The sequence below is a fragment of the Lampris incognitus genome, chromosome 20 (assembly GCF_029633865.1).
Source record: "Lampris incognitus isolate fLamInc1 chromosome 20, fLamInc1.hap2, whole genome shotgun sequence".
NCBI lineage: Eukaryota > Metazoa > Chordata > Actinopteri > Lampriformes > Lampridae > Lampris > Lampris incognitus.
In genome coordinates this window covers 35761035-35786325 of record NC_079230.1, presented here as the reverse complement: position 1 = coordinate 35786325, position 25291 = coordinate 35761035, and the positions used below count along the sequence as shown (strand labels likewise).

At 48.7% G+C, this 25291-nt stretch overlaps 1 protein-coding gene across 2 annotated transcripts in view; it reads right to left on the bottom strand.

Moving 5' to 3' along the window:
* The window catches only part of mtmr1a (myotubularin related protein 1a), a 277755-nt gene that overhangs the window by 176419 nt on the left and 76045 nt on the right, over window positions 1-25291 (bottom strand). The gene's annotated exons all lie outside the window — the stretch shown is intronic.

The following is a 25291-nucleotide window of genomic DNA, read 5'->3' as shown; positions in this document are numbered from 1 at the left end:
AAAAGTCTAGCAAAAACCGTACTGAGCCACTAAATGCAAAGCCTATTACCAGAGCCAGACAAAGACAATAACAATTCAACTGAGCTCGACTGCAGAAAAACCAGACTTCCAGATATACACATAATATGCGCTCTGTTCTACAGCACCATAGGAGATGTGAAGGACATGAAGCATGCACTGTGCAACATTCACTTACGTCATCAACGCTGCAAGAGCAGAAGACAAGGTTCTTAGAATATAATTCCAACAGATTATTGGTAAAATAAATATATGTAATTTTTAAAACCAGGGGTTAAAAAATTTAACATTAAAAGGTCATCAGTTCCTTGTGGGAGAAGATGGATAAATCTATTCCAGATGTTCTTACCCAAAACCTGAGTAAATTACAGTAGATTTCACTCGTGTCTAAATTTTGGACCCGGATCCGCTCGTGCCTTGGGTATTTGGGTGGACCCATAAAGAACTCTAGTTTAATTCTAGTTTAATCCTTGTTATTGTCAGACTAAAAAATAAAGCGATCACTATCCATCTTATTTTCTTTGTCTTGTAAAGCACATTGTAACTTTGTTTAAAAAAGTGATATATAAATAGTTCTTGTTAGTTATTAACATTATTGCCATTGTAATAGCAATTGCGGTTATAGCAATATAACAATATGCTATTGTTATATTGCTATTGTTATTATCATCATCATCATCAGTCTGTGACTGTGTGCATGGAGAAATCAGGCATGTATGCTGGTTATTGTTTTGTTTCCATTCAAATGAACTTACAATGGAACTCGCTCGTGGGCTAGGGATCACATATCCAGGCAGATATGAGCACTATGAGCAGTTAGCAGTTGATCGTTTTAAGCAAAGTCGAGTTTTTATTTTTTATTTCAAATTTCTTTCTCCTGGATAACCACCTAATTGGCATGCGTAGACTTGCTAAATAATGTCATGAAACGGACACCTTCTCTATTTTACTGGGTTTAACTGACTGAAAGACAGTAGCCTGTCAGCTATTGTACAGTAACAAAATATGAGCTGCTTCAAACACTTCAAGTAGGAATTCGGCAGTAGACTACAGGTTAAAGAAACACCACTTAGCCTTGTCTAAAGTACATCAGTACATAGTCATAGCACCATTCAGTATCATGGGACGAAGCCAAACGATAATGAAACATTTTAACATTACATTTCCAGAAATACCTTGGATTTAGAGTATTTAATAATTTTTATAATACATTGTAATAATCTTATTTTTTAATGAATTTTATTTTAGAATTTCCCATGCATAAAAGAACCAAGATTACCACTTTAAGTGTACAGTTTAATTACAATAACCAGATTATTCTAACAGCATTAGTACAGGAATTATTCCATCCAGTGATTTTTGATCAATATATGTGGATGACCAACCACAATCACTATTAAAGTGGCTTCCACTGTATGTCAACGGCCCAAAACCTTTTATATCGGCCCTAAACACTGTGGCAGGGCAGCACTCCTCAGTTTCATTAAGCTTTTCTTTAGTTTGCACTGTGGCTCTCAAGTGCTTTTTTGTGTTTTGGGGAAACTGGTATTAATATGTACTGTGGCTGATAGTCTAGCCTATACATGTGGTATTAATATGTACTGTGGCTGATAGTCTAGCCTATACATGTGGTATTAATATGTACTGTGGCTGATAGTCTAGCCTATACATGTAGTATTAATATGTACTGTGGCTGATAGTCTAGCCTATACATGTGGTATTAATATGTACTGTGGCTGATAGTCTAGCCTATACATGTAGTATTAATATGTACTGTGGCTGATAGTCTAGCCTATACATGTAGTATTAATATGTACTGTGGCTGATAGTCTAGCCTATACATGTAGTATTAATGTGTACTGTGGCTGATAGTCTAGCCTATACATGTAGTTTTAATATGTACTGTGGCTGATAGTCTAGCCTATACATGTAGTATTAATATGTACTGTGGCTGATAGCCTAGCCTATACATGTGGTATTAATATGTACTGTGGCTGATAGTATAGCCTATACATGTAGTATTAATATGTACAGTGGCTGATAGTCTAGCCTATACATGTGGTATTAATATGTACTGTGGCTGATAGTCTAGCCTATACATGTAGTATTACTATGTACTGTGGCTGATAGTCTAGCCTATATATGTGGTATTAATATGTACCAGAGTTGTGATCAAGTCACTGTTATGCAAGTCATAAGTAAGTCTCAAGTCTTAACCTTCGAGTCTCAAGTCAAGTCCCAAGTCATGAAGGGCAAGTCTCAAGTCAAGTCCCAAGTCACTGAGCTCAGGTCAAGTCAAGTCACAAGTCCCTAATTTCAGGTGTCAAGTCATCAAGTCTCAAATGTGAGGTGCTTTATACCAATTTAACACATTTTTAAAATTCAGGTAATATTAAATTGTTTCATTACAATAGTACATACATAAACCACAGATAATGTTAGAAATAATTGTTATTTTATTGTGTTCAAATTTGAACAACAGTTGGATTTTGTTTTACAAGAAATAAAAGGCACACTCTAAATCACAAATGAGCGCACAACTCTTAATAACAATACAAAACATATTGATCATTCCAATACACAATAAACAAACACTCTCTCTGCTTGTCTAGTTCGACCTACAATTCATTGCACTTGCAAAATATCAAGTTGGCTAGGACTTTATCGCCTCCCTCCAAAGCCACTCCTCCAAAACACGCAAACACGCACTGCCTGACTAGCCTACTGCTGGAGGGAGCTAGGTTAACAGGCAGGTAGGCTATCCAATCATTTTAACCGGACACCTTAAAATGATTGGATGGGTTTATAACGGTCCTGCGACTTCCATAGATTACTCTTTTTATTTTTTTAATTTAGTGTCAGAGCATTTTATTCATTGATTGATGTCGGGATGTAAAGAGAATTGCAAAAAATATAACAAAAAGTGCTTCTGAAAAAAATCGCCTTCCCTACCTTTAATTATTTGACTCCCTAGATTAGTGGAATCAGGGGTGCTGTTGGTGTAATTCAATAAATACGGGCTGTGTGTGACGAAAGGCGCACCCTACTTATGTACGCTTATTAAGTACCGATGTACGTGACGATGTGTACTTAATAACCGTACATTAAAATATATAGGGGTGCGTTTTTGGTCACAGCCATAGAGGTTTTAGAACCACTGGACTAGACACAAGGGAGTATTTCACAAAGCTGGCTAGCTGAGTATGATGCAACCCAGGAAACCTTTCAGATCTGGAACATGGATTGGAGTAAAAAGAGCTGTTCCGGGGTTCACTCTGCGCAGAAGTGAGGCTTACTTAGTTGGCCAGCTTTGTGAAATAACCTACTACCCCATGGCTCTAATCTGAGCCCATGCTTAGTAGGCTATGTTTCATATTGGGTGCAGTGCACGGTGTGTCATGCTCTAAGCATTATTTCAATTGCCATTGTGCCATACGAAAAGTGTTGTAATATACGTACTAATGTAACCGGTTATTTTCTTGCCCGGTGCGGGATTCGATACGGCGTGTACTGCACCACCACAAGGCGACGTCACTAACCGCTCGGCTAAAGCGTCGGACCCGTTAGTTAGGGCTAACGTGTCTTATTATTAGTTTACACTAATTTTGGTTTCATGAAACAAGTAAATGTATTTATAAATGTTTATAAATCAATGGAGAAAAATCTTTCCAAAGACAGTATATAACTAGATTAATCTGAATCATGGAGATACTTTAATATTTTTTATTTATTTGTTTATTTGACAGGGACAATGCACAATAAATATATTGCACCAGAATTAGCTATAAGCTAATTTGCATCTGTAGTCCCTCGGCAGGAGTCGTCGGTAGCACATAATTCGGAGCATCGAGTGTAAATGCTCAATTAAAAACAGTGTAAACATAATCACGATTGAATACCACTAGTTCAGTGCCCGTTCGGAATGGGCTGATTTTCTTGAGAACCGCATTATATTACGCATATTTAAAACTACATCATTTTGTATTATAGTATATTATAGTATATTATATCATATTGTATTATAGTATGATACGTGGAACCATGCACTGAAACAGTGTTTGATTAGATAATTATCAGGGGGCAGCAGGGGGTATGCTAATTCATTCCGGTGACCGCTACATCGGCCAGACATGGATGGTTGGCCCACTGGGCCAGCAGAACTGAGTATTCAATGTTAGGTGTTCTGAAACAGAACAGTACGTTCCGTTGTATTGCTGAGAAGAGATTGGGACGGTGTTCGGGCGATACAGCCCGGCTGGCGTATTCCAAACGGGCAGATTGGGTCTGTGTGTGTGTGTGACCACTCACACGCTACTGTACCTGTAGCCTAGCTAGCTAGCTAGCTAGCTAACTAACTTACTTCTCTTTGTGGCTTTTCAGATGACGCACACAGTTTGACGTTGTTGAAATCCCATCTGATAATTTCGCTGCACATGTTTTACAAACGGCAGTCCTTTTCTTCCCAACAACTTCCAAGTTCTTACAGCCGCAAATCATTATTTCTGGAATCGTTCCAGCAGCAGCTGCACTTGCCATGATTGCAGACTCTCCGCGCTCATGTTGAGTAGAGCTAGCGTTAGTTTTTGAGTAGCATGATGGTACCTCCAATTAGATTTGAGTATTTTTGTTTTCCCGCCCATCTAAACGTTTGATTGGCCCTACGCGATGCCTGCGCGTAGGTAATTGTGTGCGCGCTGGAAATGAAGAATGATTACAAAATAAAATAAATAAAATACGAGAGAGGTGCATCCCGCATAAACACTGAGAAAACACTCAAACAATTCTCTCGAGTCATCCAGCTCAAGTCCAAATCATAGATGTCAAGTCTCAAGTCAAGTCTCAAGTAATTTTCATTTTGGCAAGTCAAGTCGCAAGTCATCAAATTTGTGACTCGAGTCGCACTCGAGTCCAAGTCATGTGACTCGAGTCCACAACTATGATATGTACTGTGGTTGATTGTGTAGCTTATATATGTGGGATTAATATGTACTGTTGTTGATTGTGTAGCCTATATATCACTACTACTACTTTCGGCTGCTCCCGTTAGGGGGCGCCACAGAGGATCATCCGTTTCCATCTCTTCCTGTCTTCTGCGTTTTCCTCTGTCACACCAGCCACCTGCATGTCTTCCCTCATCACATCCATAAACCTCCTCTTTGGCCTCCTCTTCCCTGGCAGCTCCATATTCAGCGTCCTTCTGCCAATATACCCAGCATCTCTCCTCCACACATGTCCAAGCCATCTCAATCTTGTCTCTCTTGCTTTGTCTCCAAACCGTCCAACTTGAGCGGTCCCTCTAATATACTCGTTCCTAATCCTGTCCTTCTTCATCACTCCCAATGAAAATCTTATCATCTTCATCTCTGCCACCTCCAGCTCCTCCTCCTGTCTTTTCATCAGTGCCACTGTCTCCAAACCATGTAACATAGCTGGTCTCACAACCATCCTGGAAACCTTCCCTTTAACTCTTGCTGGTACCCTTCTGTTGCAAATCACTCTTGACACTCTTCTCCACCCACTCCACCCTGCCTGCACTCTCTTCTTCACCTCTCTCCTGCACTCCCTCTTACTTTGGACAGTTGACCCCAAGTATTTAAACTCATATGCCTTCATCACTTCCACTCCTTGCATCCTCACCATTCCACTGTCCTCCCTCTCCTTCACGCATACGTATTCCGTCTTGCTCCTACTGACTTTCATTACTCTTCTCTCCAGTGCATACCTCCACCTCTCCAGGCTCTCCTCAACCTGCACCCTACTATTGCTACAGATCACAATGTCATCCGCGAACATCATCATCGTCCATGGAGACTCCTGCCTGATCTTGTCCGTCAACCTGTCCATCACCATTGCAAACAAGAAAGGGCTCAGAGCCGATCCTTGATGTAATCCCACCTCCACCTTGAACCCATCTGTCATTCCAACCGCACACCTCACCATTGTCACACTTCCCTCATACATAACCTGCACCACTCCTACATACTTCTCTGCAACTCCCGACTCACTCATACAATACCACACCTCCTATCTCGGCACCCTGTCGTATGCGTTCTCTAAATCTACAACGACACAATGCAACTCTTTCTGGCCTTCTCTATACTTTTCCATCAACATTCTCAAAGCAAACATCACATCTGTGGTGCTCTTTTGTGGCATGAAACCATACTGCTGCTCGCTAATCATCACCTCTCCTCTTAACTTAGCTTCTATTACTCTTTCCCATATCTTCATGCTGTGGCTGATCAACTTTATACCTCTGTAGTTGCTACAGTTCTGCACATCGCCCTTGTCCTTGAAAATCGGTACCAGTATGCTCCTTCTCCACTCCTCAGGCATCCTCTCACTTTCCAAGATTGTGTTAAACAATCTAGTTAAAAACCCCACTGCCATCTCTCCTAAACATCTCCATGCCTCCACAGGTATGTCATCAGGACCCACTGCCTTTCCACTCTTCATCCTCTTCATAGCTGCCCTCACCTCCTCCTTGCTAATCCACTGAACGTCCTGATTCACTATCCCTACATCATCCAACCTTCTCTCTCTCTCATTTTCTTCATTCATCGGCCCCTCAAAGTACTCCGTCCACCTTCTCAGCACACTCTCCTTGCTTGTCAGCACATTTCCATCTCTATCCTTGATCGCCCTAACTTGCTGCACATCCTTTGCAGCTCGATCCCTCTGTCTAGCCAATCGGTACAAGTCCTTTTCTCCTTCCTTAGTGTCTAACCTGTCAACCTACCATACGCCTTTTCTTTTGCCTTTGCCACCTCTCTCTTCACTTTATGCTGAATCTCCTTGTACTCCTACTTTCTTCATCTCTCTGACTATCCCACTTCTTCCTTGCCAACCTCTTCCTCTGTATAATTTGCTGTACTTCCTCATTCCACCACCAAGTCTCCTTGTCTTCCTTCCTCTGTCCTGATGACACACCAAGTACCTTCCTAGCTGTCTCCCTCACTATTTCTGCAGAGGTTGCCCAGCCATCCAGCAACTCTTCACTACCACCCAGTGCCTGTCTTAACGCCTGCCTGAACTCCACACAACAGTCTTCTTCAACTTCCACCATTTCATCCTCAGCTGTGTCTTCACTCGCTTCCTCTTCTTGGTCTCCAAAGTCATCCTACAGACCACCATCCGATGCTGCCTAGCTACGTTCTCCCCTGTCACCACCTTGCAGTCTCCAATCCCTTTTAGATCGTGCTTTCTACATAAGATATAGTCCACCTGTGTGCACTTTCCTCCACTCTTGTACGTCATCCTGTGTTCCTCCCTCTTCTTGAAATATGGATTCACCACAGCCATTTCCATCCTTTTCGCAAAATCGACCACCATCTGTCCTTCCACATTTCTCTCCTTGACTCCATACTTTCCCATCACCTCCTCATCACCTCTGTTCCCTTCACCAACATGTCCATTGAAGTCCGCTCCAATCACCACTCTCTCCTCCTTGGCTACCCTCTCCACCACGTCGTCCAACTCACTTCAGAATTCTTCTTTTTCGTCCATCTCACACCCAACTTGTGGGGCATATGCGCTGATAACATTCAGCAATACACCTTCGATTTCCAGCTTCGTACTCATCACTCTGTCTGACACTCTCTTCTCCTCCAGCATTCTCTTGACATACTCTTCCTTCAGAATTACCCCTACCCCATTTCTCCTCCCATTCTCACCATGGTATAAGAGTTTGAACCCACCTCCGATACTCCTGGCCTTACTCCCCTTCCACCTGGTCTCTTGCACACACAGTATGCCTATCTTTCTTCTTTCCATCATGTCTGCCAGCTCTCTCCCTTTACCAGTCATAGTGCCAACATTCAAAGTTCCAACTCTCACCTCCACACTACTACCCTTCCTCCTCTCTAGCTGCCTCTGGACATGCCTTCCCCCTCTCCGTCGCCCTATTGTCCAGCCTATATATGTGGTATTAATATGTACCGTGGCTGATAGTCTATTCTATATATGTGGTATTAATATATACTGTGTCTGATTGTCCTACCAGTATATGTGGAATTTATATGTACTGTGGCTGATTGTCTAGGCTATATATGTGGTATTAATATGTACTGTTGTTGGTTGTGTAGCCTATATATGTGGTATTTATATATACTGTGGGTGATTGTGTAGCCTATATATTTGGTATTAATATGTACTGTGGTTAATTGTGTAGGCTATATATTTGGTATTAATATCTACTGTGGCTGATAGTCTAGCCAATATATGTAGTATTAATGTGTACTGTGGTTGGTAGTCTAGCCCAGTGGTACTCACTAATTTTCTTAGGAGAGCCACTTATGAGTAAGACCACTCCTCAAAGAGCCACAGAGCTTGAAAAACATTTCGTAAATGCAAAGCTACACACATAGGCTATACGTCTACCCATGATCCCATGCTGTTACGTAGCCTACGTTCTTTGACGTATCTTCAGTATGCTGCCGACTGCTGGATAATTCTTTTCAATGTGCTAAAACAGGACACAAACGGAACCTATAAAAGTAAGTTCTTTTTCTAACTTCGTTCGGTGTTTCACTACGGGAAACGCTCTCCGCGTGACCATACGGAAGCTCCAATGACACAACGTCTGTCTCTGACAGACAGGTCGACTTTCGGGGAGGGGCCCCGCCCCCTCTTATATGCCCCGGTCGACTGCGCTGCCAAGTCATTCTCGCTTTCTTCGCTTGCGGAAATAAGCTCCCAGAGCGCATCCAGGCTAGTCGGATATTGCTAAACAGCTAACAGACGTCCCGTCAAGGAGTCACGTCGCCTAGCGCGGTACCGGCGATTATTTGGATCGTGCTGGTAAGCTTCGTTAAGAAATTAACTTAGCTGGATAAAGCCGCGTTGTGGCGAGCTATTCATTCAGGCTACCGAGTAGTAATTGCCGTGTAGCCCTCATAATATATATATATATATATATATATATATATATATATATATATATATATATATATATATATATAGTCGGAGCATAGCTATCGCGTCGCGGCGGGCTATTCTCCGTTTGACTCGGTCCTAGCGAGGCTTACACCAGCTAGCCGGTGTCATTAGCAAGGCTAACGCGTAGCGGCGAGCCGATTATTTTACTCTTGCCTAGGCTAACACCTAGCTCTTCGTATCCTCCCCTCCAGCGGACATGTCTTTGTAATATTTGCTAGTAATATTTTATTAAGTTTAGAAATCACGTCAGGACACAGCGCTGTCGCTCGACACAACCTCTCCGTGGCATTCTTTATTTAGACTGACACAGCATCAAAGGCAGACCCGATCAAACAACCCAGAGCCCGCAGGCATCACCAATCGATCCCAGCACAATAGAACAGCACCAAATCAAATGCAGCACTGTCGATGTGTGCATACATAACATTTCCCCCCCCCCCCCGGCAGGATTTCAAACATGAAAGGTTGACACAAAGTCCTCTAGGTGGCCAGGGCGTAAACGTGTGCGAACAGGTCGCGGGGCGGCCTGAGGCTGGTCAGGCCGAGGTGGGGAGGGAGATGGCAGGGGAAGCTGAGGCCCAGAAATGTCTGGGGCCCGTGTAGGAGCTGCATGAAGCCCCGGGGCGTCTCGCCATGCTGAGGGAATGGCTATGGTTGTGTCACCAGCTGTGTGTGGCGGAGCTGACACCTTCCGTAGACGACTGGCGTGCCACCGAGTGCCATCGCTGAGGAGGTAAGTGGCTGGGCCCAGCTGACGGGTGACTTGGAGAGGAGAGGACCAGTATGAAGCCATTTTATTGTCCCTGTGGGGCCTGCGGACCCTGACCCAGTCTGACACATTGATGTCTGGCACCCTGGTTCGTTTTGACTGGTCAAACCGTTGCTTCATCCGCGTCTGCTGACGAGTGACTGAGGCTCTGACCCCAGAGGGAGGTGCCTGAGGTGTGGAGGGGCGGAGCCTGTCAAGGGGCATGCACAGTTCCCGGCCTAGCATGAGAGAGGCTGGGGAGACGCCTGTGGTCGAGTGCTGTGTGGCCCGATAGTGCAGCAGAGTGTGACGGATGGCCTGCGTGAAAGAGCACCCTTGGGCCATGTGTGCTCTGAGGCCGTTCTTCAGTGACTGGTGAAAACGTTCAACGCCGCCATTGGCCTGGGGGTGGTAGTACGCAGTGCGTATATGACGGATGCCCTTGCTGTCGAGATAAGCAGTGAACTCAGCAGAGACCAGCTGAGGGCCGTTGTCAGTGGTGATGGCCTTTGGGAGGCCCCAGCGAGAGAAAAGAGAGTCCAGGAAGTCGATGATGATCTGTGAGGTCACAGTGCCGGAAGTGGTGAGTTCAGGCCATTTTGAGTGTAGATCGTAGGCGACCACCATGAAGCGTTGGTGGTGGGGAACTCCATGGATCTCACCACAAATGTCCAACTGCAGGTGTTCCCAGGGCTGAGAGGGCCAGGCGAGAGGTTGCAGGGGTGGGGGAGCCTGGTGGCCAGTCTTGCCACTCACAAGGCAGGCAGAACAGTCCTTCACCAGAGCCTCAATATCTCTGTCTATCCCCGGCCACCACACCAGGTCTCGGCAGCGCTGTTTCAGTTTCACAATGCCCAGGTGGCCTTCATGCGCCGTATTCAAAACACGTGCACGGAGAGCAGCTGGGACCACTGTGCAAAACCCACGTGCCACGCAGGTGTCGTTCCAGCAGGAGAGCTCCTGTCTGACTCGGGCGAACGCAGCCAGCTCCTCTGGGACCTTGTGAGGCCAGCCGTTCTGGATGTAGGTGCGGAGCTGGGAGAGGACAGGGTCCTGTTCGGAGGCTGCCCTCAGCTCCTGCAGAGAGACAGTGGCCTGGAGGGGTGTGTGTAGCATTTGGACAATGTCCTTTTCCACACAGTCAGTGTCCGTCTGTGGAGCTGGGGTGGAGACAGAGCGAGAGAGCAGGTCGGCGACAACATTGTCTCTGCCTGGGGTGAACTGCAGGCTGAAGTTGTACTGGCGGAGGCGGTCAGACCAGCGGTGCAGCCTCAGGGGTTTGTGGCCTGTCCCAGATGTGGACAGCAGCGCTGTCAGGGCCTGGTGATCTGTCTTGAGGGTGAAGGAGCGGCCATAGAGGTAGAGGTGCCACCTTTCACAAGCCCAGATACAGGCTAACGCCTCACGCTCACCCACGGAGTACCGCTGCTCGGTCAGGTTGAGGGCACGGGAGGCGAAGGCAATGGGCTTCTCCACACCGTTCTGGGTTTGAGACAGCACGGCCCCTATCGCTGTGGCTGATGCGTCACAGGTCACAAAGGTGGAGCTGGAGATGTCGAAGTGAGCCAACACTGGTGGTGAAGTCAGTTGAGTCTTGAGATCACGCACAGCGTCACTGCATGCCTTTGACCACACCCATGGCTCGTCCTTACGCAGCAGCTGGCGCAGGGGGGCTGTGGTCGCAGAGTACTGGGGAAGAAACCTCAGGTAGTAACTTGTCATACCCAGGAAGGAGGCGACCTGGGCGGCCGAGCTGGGCTCAGGGATGGCCTGAATGGCGTCCACGTTGGATTGTAGTGGAGTTACACCGCTCGCTGACAGCCGGAACCCCACGAAGTCGATGGCTGGCACAGAGAGGACACATTTCTCAGCATTGAGAGTTAGCTTGTGCTTGGACAGGGCTGCGAAGACCATGTTAAGGCGCTTGTCGTGGATTTCACTGGTGGGCCCGTGTACCACTATATCGTCCAGATAAATGGCCACGCCCAGTATGCCAACCAGCACGGAGACCATGATTTTCTGGAAGCAGCTAGGGGCGGAGCTGAGACCGAAAGGCATCCTGGTGTAGCGAAACACTCCTGCATGTGTCACAAAGGCTGTGAGGTTTCGGCTGCTGGGGTGGAGGGGCACCTGTAAGTACCCCTGTCTGAGGTCGAGCTTGGAGAACACCTCAGAGCCATAGAACTGAGCAGTGAGTTCTTCTGAGGTGGGCAGTGGATACTTATCCGGGACCACTGCCTTATTTACTGCACGTAGATCGACGCAGACACGCAGGCCCCCCGACTTCTTCTTAGCCACCACGAGGTTTGAGACCCAAGGTGACGCGTCCACCGGTTCAATGATGCCAGCTTCCAGCAGTTGTTGCAGCTCGGCGGAGACCCCATCACGGAGAGCCAACGGGATGCGGCGCAGTGGTTGGATGACAGATTTCACAGCAGGGTTGAGGAGAGGTTGATGGGTGAAGGCGGAGAGGCAGCCCAGCCCCATAAACAGCGATGGCCACTTCTGCTGCCAAAGTGTGGCGACAGTCAGGATTGCTGCCCCCCTTGTGTCTAAGAGGGAGAACCCCAGAGCGGAGAACAGGTCCAGGCCCATCAGGTTGGCCCCACGGCGTGCCACATGAAAAACTGCATTAGGCACCAGCTTGGTTCCATAGCGGACAGTCAGTTGGAGAGAGCCAACCAGATCGATTTTGGAGTCACCATACCCACAGAGGACAGCTGAGGGTGCGGACAGTGGCAGTGAACCGAAAAATTGACTGTAGGTATCAACATTCAGGAGAGACACACTTGCACCGGTGTCCAACAGCAGGGGAATGCACACATCATTAATGTTGACTGTGTATGATTTGAATGACACTGGCGCAGAGCTCACCTTGTGAATGACGGCGGTTGAAGACTGGGGGGTGTGGCCCTCTGACCCAGCCGGGGAAGATCGACAGACGTTGGCAAAGTGATTGTGCTTACCGCAGCTACGGCATGTCTGGCCACGGGCAGGGCAGTTCTGAGCCCTTGAAACATGAGACCGAGATCCACAGTTACCACAGGACTGTTGAGGGCGGGGCCGAGAACGCCGTCGTTGCAGTTGCAAGACGTCCCCAGTGGAGTCGGCGCCCGCCTCGCTCTGGCTGGGTTGCGTCCCGAGGGGCAGCCGTGAGTAGAGGGAGGAGTCGTTGGCAGCTTGACTGGAGGTGGCCACTTGCTGTGTATTTAGCATAGCAGCACACTCAGCTGCTACCTCAACCTGTAGTGCGATGGTAATTGCTGTGGACAGCAGCAGACCGTCTTTTTCCAGCAGGAGAGTCTCACGCACCTTTGCGTTGTTGGTGTGTTCGATTAGCTGGTCGCGAACCATCTCGTCCTGAAGCGCGCCAAATTTGCATGAGCTAGCTAGCCCTCGCAAATTAGCTACGTACTGCTGCACAGACTCACCAGGCAGTTGGTGTCGCTGACGGAATATAAATCGCCGAAGGAGGGCACTCTGTGGAGCAGCGAAATGGGTGCTCATAAGTCCCACAGCTTCATCAAAGCTTGTGACGTTCCCCAGAGTCCCGAGCACACGATGACCCTCTGCTCCCAAGCAGTGTATCAACACAGCCGTCTTCCTAGCCTGGCTCACGTCGTCGAGCCCTGAGGCGATGATGTAATTTTCAAAACTATGTAGCCAGCGAGTCCATGGTACCGGAGGCTCGCCAGGTAATGCCAGGAAGGGGGCAGGTGGTGGGAGGGAGATATCAGCCATCCTCGTCGCCAATATTAAGTTTAGAAATCACGTCAGGACACAGCGCTGTCGCTCGACACAACCTCTCCGTGGCATTCTTTATTTAGACTGACACAGCATCAAAGGCAGACCCGATCAAACAACCCAGAGCCCGCAGGCATCACCAATCGATCCCAGCACAATAGAACAGCACCAAATCAAATGCAGCACTGTCGATGTGTGCATACATAACATATTTGATTTGCTAATGTCCCTTACGGCTTTCCGTAGCGCCACAACAAAGTCACGTGATGTACGTAACAACGTCAGTCGGAATCCGGTCGGTGAATAAACACCCAAAACGAGAGAAGTCGTCCTTGCTTTATTAATGTTATAAGTTAACATAGCCAGAGGGCACAGATCATTACATGGTGTCAGAGTAGCGGAGTTTAAATACCCAATATGGATTCGTACGGCGTTCCAGCTCCACGGATCGACTGGGAATCGGCGAACTTACCTGTAGCATGGAGACGGTTTCGACAAACAACGGAGCTAATGTTCAAGGGCCCCCTGCGCGGGAAGAACGAAGAGGAGAAATGCAGCTACCTCCTGCTCTGGATAGGCGAAAAAGGGCGCGATGTGCACAACACTTGGACACTCAGCGGAGAACAGGCCAAGAAGCTAGAAACGTACTACGATAAGTACACTGAGTACATCACCCCCAAAGCAAACCCGATTTATGCCAGATATAAATTTCATGAAAAGATGCAGGGAGAGAGTGAATCCTTCGAACAATTTGTAACTGAACTAAAGCTCCTAGTCAAAGACTGTGGCTACCCAAATGCCGACGAGATGGTCAGGGACCGCATCGTGTTTGCCACCAACTCACCCAGAGCGAGAGAAAAGCTACTTAGCCAGGGAGCTGAGCTAACGCTAGAAAAAGCCATAGATGTAGCCCGCTCACACGAGCTAACAAAGCAACAGCTAAAGTCTATGGGCCAGGGCAGCACACATGAAACGGTGCACGCAATAGGCAGAAAGACTTACAAACCGAACGCACCCAAAGCAGCTAACGCTAACTTCAGACAAAGGGAAGGTAACGTTAGCACCGCCGCTAGGGCGTGTAGCTATTGTGGAGGGCTACACGGCGCTAAAGCCACTTGCCCAGCTAAGGGTAAACAATGCATTAAATGCAAGAAGCTCAATCATTTTGCTAAAGTATGCAAGTCTAGCTCCCAGGGACAGACAAAGTACTACCGCGGCACAGTACATGCCGTCGGAGAGAACCCAGAAGAGTACACCACTGACAGAGAGCAGGAAGAACTGTACTTCGACAACATTACAGTGGAGAGCACCGCTGTGGGAGAACAGACAGAGCTGTACATAGACTGCATCTCAATAGAGAACAACGGAAAAAGCAACGAGCAGGCTTACGTAGAGGTTGGAATTGGCACACCTCTACAGAAGGTAAAGTTTAAACTAGACACTGGGGCACAGGCCAATACTATTCCCACCAACCTGTTCCAGGCGCTGTTCAAAAATGTGACACTGAAACCAGCAATACACAGTCTCACTGAATATGGAGGAGGCGCGCTGAGCGTGAAAGGCACATGCAAACTCAAATGTAAGTACAGAGACAATGCAATGATGCTGGACTTTTACGTCATTGACACAAACGCCCCACCAGTCATGGCATGAAAACATGCCGTGACCTAAACTTGGTAAAAATAGTGATGGCTGTGAGCGAGGAAAACAATGTCACATCACAGAGCATAATGGATGAGTATGCAGATGTTTTCCAGGGAATAGGAGAGTTCCCAGGCGAGTGCACCTTCCGCTTCACACCAGATGCAACGCCGGTCGTCTGCCCGCCACGCAGAATCCCCATCGCCCTACGCAGCAAACTGAGGGACGAGCTTGACAGCATGGAGAAAGGCGGCATAATCTGTAAGGTAACAGAACCCACAGAATGGGTGAACGCACTCGTCATTATTGAGAAGCCAAAGACAGGCAAACTTAGAGTGTGTTTAGACCCCAGAGCTCTTAACAAAGTGATACAACGACCTCACTACCCCCTCCCCACGCTGGAGGACGCCACCACAAAGCTCGCTGGAGCTGAGTACTTTAGCGTGTTAGACGCGCGGTCAGGCTATTGGGCCATCAAACTGAGCACTGAATCCTCAATGTTGACGACATTTAACACAGTGTTTGGCAGGTATCGTTTCCTCAGACTGCCATTCGGAATCGTGTCCGCTCAAGACGAGTTCCAGAGACGCGTGGATGAAACATATGAAGGATTGGACGGTGTGACGGCCATAGTGGACGACATACTAGTGTTCGGCAAGACTAAAGAGGAACATGACCAGCGTCTCAGAGCGATGCTGAAGCGCACAAGGGAGCGAGGGGTGAGGCTCAACCCCGACAAGTGTCACATATGCGTGTCCGAGGTAAGCTACTTCGGCCACATGCTCTCACACGAAGGCATCAAACCAGACCCACACAAGGTGAAGGCGGTCAAGGACATGCAACCCCCACAGAACAAAGCAGAGCTGGAGACAGTCCTCGGCATGATCAACTACCTCGCCAGATTCGCTCCACACCTCTCACAGATAAACTCACCCCTCAGACAGCTTCTGAAACAGGACAGTGAGTTTGTGTGGGATGCAGTCCACGACAAGGCGTTCCAAGAGATGAAGAATCTCATTACACAGCACCCAGGTCCAGTACTCTCATATTTCGACCCGCAGAAAGAGCTGCGACTCCAAGTGGATGCATCCAAAAGTGGCCTTGGGGCTGTCATGCTCCAAGATGGCAAACCAATTGCCTATGCGTCCAAGTCACTCAACAGCACTGAAGAAAACTACGCACAGATAGAGAAGGAGCTCTACGCTGTGGTCTTCGGCTGCAAGAGGTTCCACGAGTACATGTACGGACGAAAAGTGATTGTGGAGTCAGACCACAAGCCTCTGGAGGCAATACTAAAAAAGCCACTGGCAGCAGCACCACCCCGGCTGCAACGGATGATCCTGGCGCTCCAAAAATACGACATCCAAATCATCCACCGCCCCGGTAAGGACATACCGGTGGCCGACACACTGTCATGCAAGTCAATAGAACACCACGACAGTGACCTACAGGAAGGGATGGAGGCCCAAGTGCACACAGTCCTCAGCAACATCCCTGTGAGCGACACAAGACTCACAGAAATCAATCAGGAAACAGCGCAAGATCCACAGCTCACCGCACTCAGACGAGCCACACTCACTGGCTGGCCAGACACAAAGAAAAAGTGCCCGCCCAGCATCCAGGAATACTGGAACCACAGAGCAGAAATCTCAGAAATGGACGGTATCCTGTTCAAAGGTGAGAGAATCATTGTCCCCCAAAAGCTTCGCAAGGACATGATACAGCGCATCCATGCCAGCCACCTTGGCGTGGTAAAAAGTAAATGCCGAGCAAGAGACTTACTGTTCTGGCCTGGCATGGGGAAACAGATTGAGGATGCGGTAGCAGACTGCAGCATATGCCAAGAACGGCGCAGCGCAAATGCAAAGGAACCAATGATGTCACACGCCATACCCGAGCGGCAGTGGCAAGTGATAGGCACAGACCTATTCACATGGAACTCACAGGACTTCATAGTCACTGTGGACTACTACTCCAGATTCTTCAAGCTAGAGAGACTTTACAGCTGCACCTCATCTGCCGTCATCATGAAGCTGAAAGCAGCAATGGCTCGACACGGAATCCCCGAGACTATCATCAGCGACAACGGTCCGTGTTACAGCTCTGATGAGTTCCGCAACTTCTCACAGACATGGGGTTTCTCACACACCACCACAAGCCCCCACTACCCACAGAGCAACGGCCTCTCCGAGAAGACTGTCCAGACGGCCAACGCATCCTGGACAAAGCCAAAGCTGAGAACAAAGACCCCTACATGAGCTTACTGGAGTATCGCAACACACCGGTGGACAACCTGAAATCACCGGCACAGCTACTGATGAGCCGGAGGCTGCGGTCCATTCTCCCATCAACAGCAAAACACCTGCAGCCACAGATCGCCAGTCAGGAGGATGTTCACGAAAGGAGAGAGGTATGTCAACAGCGCCAGCAGGCATACTACAACCGAACAGCCAAACCTCTGCCCCACCTGCCCGCAGGCACACCAATCCGCTTCCGGCAGGAGGATGGATCCTGGAGACCTGCAACTGTGGAAAGACCAGCGAACACAGACAGGAGCTACCACATCCAAACCAAAGAAGGTCAGATCTACCAACGCAACCGTCAACACCTGCGACAAAGCAGAGTGAACACTCACACTACACACACACACACTTCACAGCAGACTGTTACCAGCGCTAACAACAACACACAAGCCCATCAGCAAGAGCATGCTGAACCTCCAGACACGAACAATCAGCGACAACCAGACACACAGCCTGGTTACACCACGAGGTCAGGTCGCACGATCAAACCAAGACAAATCCTTGACTTATGAATGTTAAAAAAAGAGAGAATTTTACACCAACCTGTGCTATACCTGCTATTTTTTGAAAAGAATGAAATGGAAAAAAAAGATGAAATGTTATTACGGTGTCACATTTAGACAGTGAAGGAAATGTTTTACACTACTTTGTTGCAGTCCAGTTATATAAGAGTTCCACTTTCATATTCTTTCTTATTAAGATTGTATTCGCTTATAAACGTGCTCAACGTGGTCTGTATCTCTGCAGAGAAAGCAGCAATTTTCAGAAAAAGGGAGATGTAATATTTGCTAGTAATATTTGATTTGCTAATGTCCCTTACAGCTTTCCGTAGCGCCACAACAAAGTCACGTGATGTACGTAACAACGTCAGTCGGAATCCGGTCGGTGAATAAACACCCAAAACGAGAGAAGTCGTCCTTGCTTTATTAATGTTATAAGTTAACATAGCCAGAGGGCACAGATCATTACAGTCTTCTCCCTCGGCCCCCAACAAAGGGCCCGAGCCGAGGAAGGAGGTAGCGGGTGTCCCCCGCCCGTGCCCCGCGTCATGCGGGAGCACCCGTCTCGGGCAGAGATCCGCATCCACTGTGCATCACGTGCATGGGTGCTAAACACGCGCAGGTGTCTCTGGCTGATCCTCAGGTTTGTCCACACTGCGCCATGATGCCCGAGAAAATACTGGAGAGGAGACTGAGGGTAGCGGTAGCTAATGCTGCTAGCCAGGACCCAAACCTGGCTGCTCCAGCTACCGGAGCTATGGCTGACCATCACCCGCCAGCGCCAGCGGCCTGGGCGGACTTGATGGAGGAGGCTGAGGTGCGGGACATGCCCCCACTGTTCGAGGGCCTCCTCGACAAGGGGAATGTGAGTGAAGATGCGGACGGCGACGCCGGCTCCGACATCCTCGAACTGGATGAGATGGAGGAAGGGGAGGACGAATCCACCTTCCCCACTCAGGACTCCAGACCCGCCAGCTCCTCCGGAGCAACCTCCCCGGTTGATAGTAACCTGTACGAGGTTTGCAAACGGGCCGCGGCTAAATTAAACATCCCATGGCCAGCGGCCCTGGACACGGAGGGGAAAGCCAGGGACCTCTACGACGGTAAACGGCTCCCCCCGTCTCAGCCTCCAGCCACCAGCCAAACAGCTGCTCCCAGCAGTCCCGGCCTGCATGCAAGAAATGAGCCGGTTCTGGACGAGCCCGTACAAGAGCAAGCTCGCCACGCAGAGCTACTCAAAGCTGGAGGTGCACGGCATGAGTGACCTGGGGCTGGCCGAACCTCCAGCGGTGGAGCCTTCAGTGGCATACCACCTTCACTCGAACCGCCGGACCATCCCAGCGTCCTCCCACATTTCTCTGCCATGGAAAACGGAGCGCACAGCCGCAGGTATTTATCAGAGAATGTATAAATTCGCTGCTCAGTCAGCCTGCTCCCTAAACGCTGTTACACTGCTGGCAGCTTATCAGGCAGAGATTTTGGAGGAAATGGGCCAGCAGCTGGACTCGGGGGCCCCGAACCCGGCTCTCTAGGACGAAATCTGCATTGTAAATGACCTCCTCCTGCGCTTCTCACGCGGAGCTGTGCAGGGAAGCGGCCGCGTAATGGGCTTGGCGGTCGCGGGGGAGAGAGCCCTGTGGCTGAACCTGTCTGGGCTGGGAGACACCCAGAAAGCAGAGGTGATGGACGCCCCCTACGACCCCACCAAAGGTCTGTTCGGTCCAGCTTTGCAGAAAATGAGGGAGACGAGCACCCTCAGAAAACAGGAAGGGGAGGCTTTCGAATTGTGCCTGCCTCGAGCGGGCCTCTCGCTGCGCTGAGAGAGAGCTGGCGCGCATGCGCAGTTCATCCGTGGGTTCTGTCAACTATCTCCCGGGGATACAGGCTACAGTTTGCTATGAAACCACGGAGGTTCAACGGTGTTTTAGATTCTGTAGCGAGAGGGGAAGCAGCACAGGTGCTGCAGAAAGAGATTGCTTCTCTGTTGATAAAGAAAGCGATCAGATTGGTGCCAAACGAGGAGTCCCGGCAGGGTTTTTACAGCCGTTACTTCCTCATTCCAAAAAAGGGGGGGCCTCACTCCGCCCTATTTTGGACCTGCGTGTATTAAACAATCATTTGAGAAAATACACGTTCAAGATGTTGACACACAAAGTGCTTTGTCAGTCTATCCGTCCGGGCGACTGGTTTCTGACGATAGATCTGGCAGATGCTTATTTTCACATCGATATTCTCCCTGCACACAGAAAATATCTCAGGTTTGCACACCAGGGCAAATCCTACGAGTATTTAGTTCTCCCGTTTGGTCTTTCACTAGCCCCGCGGGTGTTCAGCAAGTGTGTAGAGGCAGCGCTGTCTCCGTTACGGGACAGAGGCATCAGAATATTTTCATACATAGACGATTATCTGGTCTGTTCTCATGCACAAGAACAGGCGACCAGAGATGCGACAGTGGTGACGTCACATCTGGCGAGCTTGGGTTTCAGAATAAACTGGTCCAAGAGCCGATTATGGCCCGCACAGTGCACAGTATATTTGGGCCTCAGCATAAACTCTCTCTCGTATCGTGTCACTGTCAGAGGAGAGGGTAAAATCATTCAGACAGTGTTTGGCCCGCTTCCAGCTGGGCGCCAGGGTGCCGTTCAGGATCTGTCTGCGGCTCCTCGGTTTGATGGCGTCGGTCATATCGGTAATACGAATGGGCCTCCTTATGATGAGAGATGTACAGAGATGGGTGGCATCACTGAAATTATGCCCCCGCCGTCACCTCTTCCGTTTAGTGACAGTCTCGTTAACGGGCATGGAGGCTCTGCATCAGTGGCGCGACCCGGCGATCTTCTCTCAGGGGATCCGCTTGGGGACCGTGGCGTGCAGGGTTGTCATGACAACGGACGTGTCCCTCACAGGATGGGGAGCAACTTTCCAGGGCAGAGCGGTGAACGGCATCTGGCCCATGGAGTTATCCTGCGCTCACATAAACTTCTTGGAGTTGATGGCAGTGTTTCTGGCACTCAAACACGTCTCCCCTCTCCTCAGGGACAAAAATGTCCTGTTGAAGTCCGACAACTCCACAGTGGTGGCGTATATAAACCGGCAGGGAGACACACGCTCCCTACAGCTGCACAGACTGGCTCGGAAAATCATTCTGTGTAGCAGCTCGCGGCTGGCGTCGCTCCGAGCAACGCACGTAGCAGGAGTACTGAACAGAGGAGCAGATCTTCTGTCGAGAGGAAATCCGCTGTTCGGGGAATGGAAACTCCATCCCCAAGTAGTAGCACAGGTGTGGCAGAGATACGGCCAGGCTGCCGTAGATCTCTTCGCATCGCGAGAAAACGCACAGTGTCCTCTGTTCTTCTCCTTGGCAGACGCGGATGCAGCGCTGGGTGTGGATGCGTTAGCGCACCCGTGGCCAGATGTTCTGCTTTACGCGTTCCCTCCCCTCGGCCTGATCTCCCCCACTCTAGCCAGAGTGCGGGAACAGGGCCTGTCACTGATCTTAATAGCTCCTCGGTGGCCATCCAGACACTGGGTGGCGGAGATAGTTCAGTTACTGTCTGTCGGGCCGGCCATGGCCGCTCCCGCTGCGCAGGGACCTCCTGTCTCAGGCGCGGGGAGAAATTTACCACCCCCACCCGGAGCTGGTGGCGCTCTGGGTCTGGCCCGTGAAAGGCTAAATCTGGATGCAGTAGGTCTGCCCTCCAGCGTGATCGACACCATTCAGTGTGCGAGGGCTCCCTCCACCCGCTCGCTTTACAGTGGTAAATGGCGAGTATTTGAGAAGTGGTGTGAGGAGAGGCGCATTGTATCTTTTCAATGCTCGGTGAGGGATGTCCCCTGTTTCCTACAGGACCTGTTGCACAGAGGAAAGTCGTATTCCACCATTAAAGTTATCTGGCGGCTATTTCAGCATGCCATATCGGCCTCGGTGATAAAACACCTGGCCAGCACCCACTCGTATGCAGCATTATGAGGGGGGCGCGTCGCAAGTGCCCCGTTTCAAGACCTCTGGTACCATTATGGGATTTGTCTCTGGTGTTAGACGCCCTGTCTCAACACCCGTTCGAACCACTGGAGGGAGTGGGGTTAAAGTTCCTCTCCCTTGAATCTGCCTTACTTTTAGCTTTGACTACGGCAAAGCGAGTGAGTGATTTACATGCTCTGTCAACGCGCCCAACCTGCATGCAGTTTGCTCCGGGGTGCTCTAAAGTATGTTTGCGACCCAACCCGGCCTTTGTACCTAAGGTGTTGGAGTCTGCATACAGATGCCCCACAGTAGAATTGGGGGCTTTTCATCCTCCGCCGTTTGCAACAGCGGAGGAGCGCAGGCTGAATACTCTATGCCCGGTCAGGGCATTGCGCACGTACGTGGGCAGGACAGCAGAGCTCCGCAGGAGTGATCAGCTGTTTGTCTCCTGGGCCACGCCCCACAAGGGAAAGCCACTGTCCTGCTAGAGGCTGTCCTGCTGGATTGTGGAAGCTATCGAGCTGGCTTACAGATGCAGGGGCTTGCAGCCTCCTGCTGGGTTAAGAGCTCACTCCACCAGAGGCATGGCTACGTCATGGGCTCTGTTCAGGGGAGTTCGTGTTGAGGACATCTGTGCGGCAGCGAGTTGGGCTACGCCGCACACTTTTGTCAGATTTTACAGGCTAGATGTTTCAGACCCGTCCTTAGCTCATGCGGTGCTAGGGACTGGGGGGCTTTAGCGCCTGTGAATAATGTGTCAGTCTTCAGTCTGAATGCCGGATGGCTTCGGGAGAGTATGCAAGCCGGGAGTGGGCTATATCTCCCATAGTGAAACACCGAACGAAGTTAGAAAAAGAACGTCGGGTTACTTAACGTATACGCTGGTTCTTTGATAACAGAGTGAGGTGTTTCACCTGCATTTCCCTTCTCGCATGGCAGAGGGAAGAAACCGGTATAGAATGACTTGGCAGGGCAGTCGACCGGGGGATATGAGGGGGCGGGGCCCTCCACGAAAGTCGACCTGTCTGTCAGAGACAGACGTTGTGTCATTGGAGCTTCCGTATGGTCACGCGGAGAGCGTTTCCCATAGTGAAACACCTCACTCTGTTATCAAAGAACCAGGGTATACGTTAAGTAACCCGACGTTATAGCTTTGTTCCTATTGTTATCAGTGGATCTATATGAGGCGCAAAAAAAAGTCTCACGAGCCACGTAAAGAGTAACACTGGTCTAGCCTATTTATGTGGTATCAATATGTACTGCGGCTAATTGTGTAGCCTATATGTGTGGTATTAATATGTACTGTGGCTGATTGTGTAGCCTACATATTTGGTATTAATATGTATTGTGGTTGATTGTGTAGCCTATATATTTGGTATTAATGTGTACTGTGGTTGATTGTGTAGGCTATATACGTGGTATTAATATGTACAGTGGTTGACCGTGTAGCCTATATATGTGGTACTAATATGTACCATGGTTGATTGTGTAGACTATATATGTGGTATCAGTATGTACTGTGGCTGATTGTGTAGCCTATATGTGTGGTATTAATATGTACTGTGGTTGATTGTTTAGCCTATATGTGTGGTATTAATATGTACTGTGGCTGATTGTGTAACCTATATATTTGGTACTGATGTGTACTGTGGTTGATTGTGTAGCCTATATGTGTGGTATTAATATGTACTGTGGCTGATTTTCCAGCCGATATATGTGGTATTAGTATGTACTGTGGCTGATTGTCTATCTTAAATATGTGGTATTAATATGTACTGTGGTTGATTTTATAGCCTATATATGTGGTATTATTGTATACTGTGGTTGATTGTGTAGCCTATATATTTGGTATTAATATGTACTGTGGTTGATTGTGTAGCCTATATATGTGGAATTAATGTATACTGTGGTTGATTGGGGAGCCTATATATGTGGTATTAATATGTACTGTGGTTGATTGTGTAGACTATATACTATGTTGTATTAATATGTACTGTGGTTGATTGTGTAGACTATATATGTTGTATTAATATGTGCTGTGGTTGATTGCGTAGACTATATATGTGGTATTAATATGTACTGTGGCTGATTGTGTTGCCTATATATGTGGTATTAATATGTACTGTGGCTGACTTCCGGTTATGGCGAGGTGCTAGGAAGTCACAACTTTTAAGCTCTGCTGCTAGCCTGCAATCAATCCTACAATACTAATCAGAATCTTATTTAAAATCAAGCGACACGTTTATAACAGTACCGGGAATCGAAAATGTCACGAAAAAGTGGCAAAACGGGCCAAAAGAAACGATGATACGAGGACGAACATTCGGAGGGTGAAAAAACGAGCAACGTCATGGCTGACATGGAGGACGATCTCGACGAAGGAGATGGCGAAATATTTGACTCAGACAAGAATAGCAATCAAGATATCATGAAGGCCATGGTGTCCTTGAAAAATTGACTTTATAAGAGAATGGATGTTGTGCAAGCAACAATTACGGATGTCAGAAAGCAGGTGCCAGAATGCACAGGGCGTATAGCACACGCAGAACAACGGACTTGTGATGCGGACGAGACACCGTGAATGGGCTACTATCCACAGTGAGCACATTGGAAACCACCGTTAAAAATCTCGCCAACAAAGTGGACGACTTGGGATGCAGAAGTCGGCGAAACAACGTGAGAATGGTGGGGTTACCGGAGAAGGTAGAGGGCCAGGACGCAGCTGCGTTTTTGGAAAAGTGGCTACCGGAGGCTCTGGGCTTGGAACCACGAGAGGCCTTGGTAATCGAGCGGGCTCAGAGAATCGGTGGTCCACCTAACAACGACTCGAGCATGACACGTCCAAGGACATTTATTATGAAGTTCTTGAACTTTAAGGACAAGGAGAAAGTTCTGAAGGCCGCCAGAACCAAAGGAAAGGTCCTTTACAATAACGAGCAAGTTCGTTTTCATCCGGGCCTTTCCGCCGGTGTGCACAGGATGCAGCGCAGCTACGATGAGGTGCGAAAGAAGCTGCGAGACAAGGGGATTCACGAGCACAGAATCCTCTTTCCAGCCCGGCTCCTGGAGACACCTCCTCGCTAGCTCCAGGTCTCACTTCTTCCAGACTCCGGCAGAAGTGGACACGTTTATCCAGTCTCTTGGAATGACCGAGGCGGACCTGACATGGGAATGTTCCGTCAGGAAAGTGTAACGACAATAGCCCTACTAAAGTTAGTTAAACTAGGCCTGTAGCCTAGCCTAGCCTAGGCTACTCTAGTTTATAGCCTATTGTTTGCACAAAAGGAGACATGATTATTCTTTTTTTGATCTTTCTTTGAAGCAGGGCTGAGTTTCGTTTCCTTTTCATTACCATGGCCAACATACTAAATGTCCAGCTTTATTGCTGTGGACAGTGGGCCTAAACCGGATTAGAAGAAAGGAGAAACAGCCTACT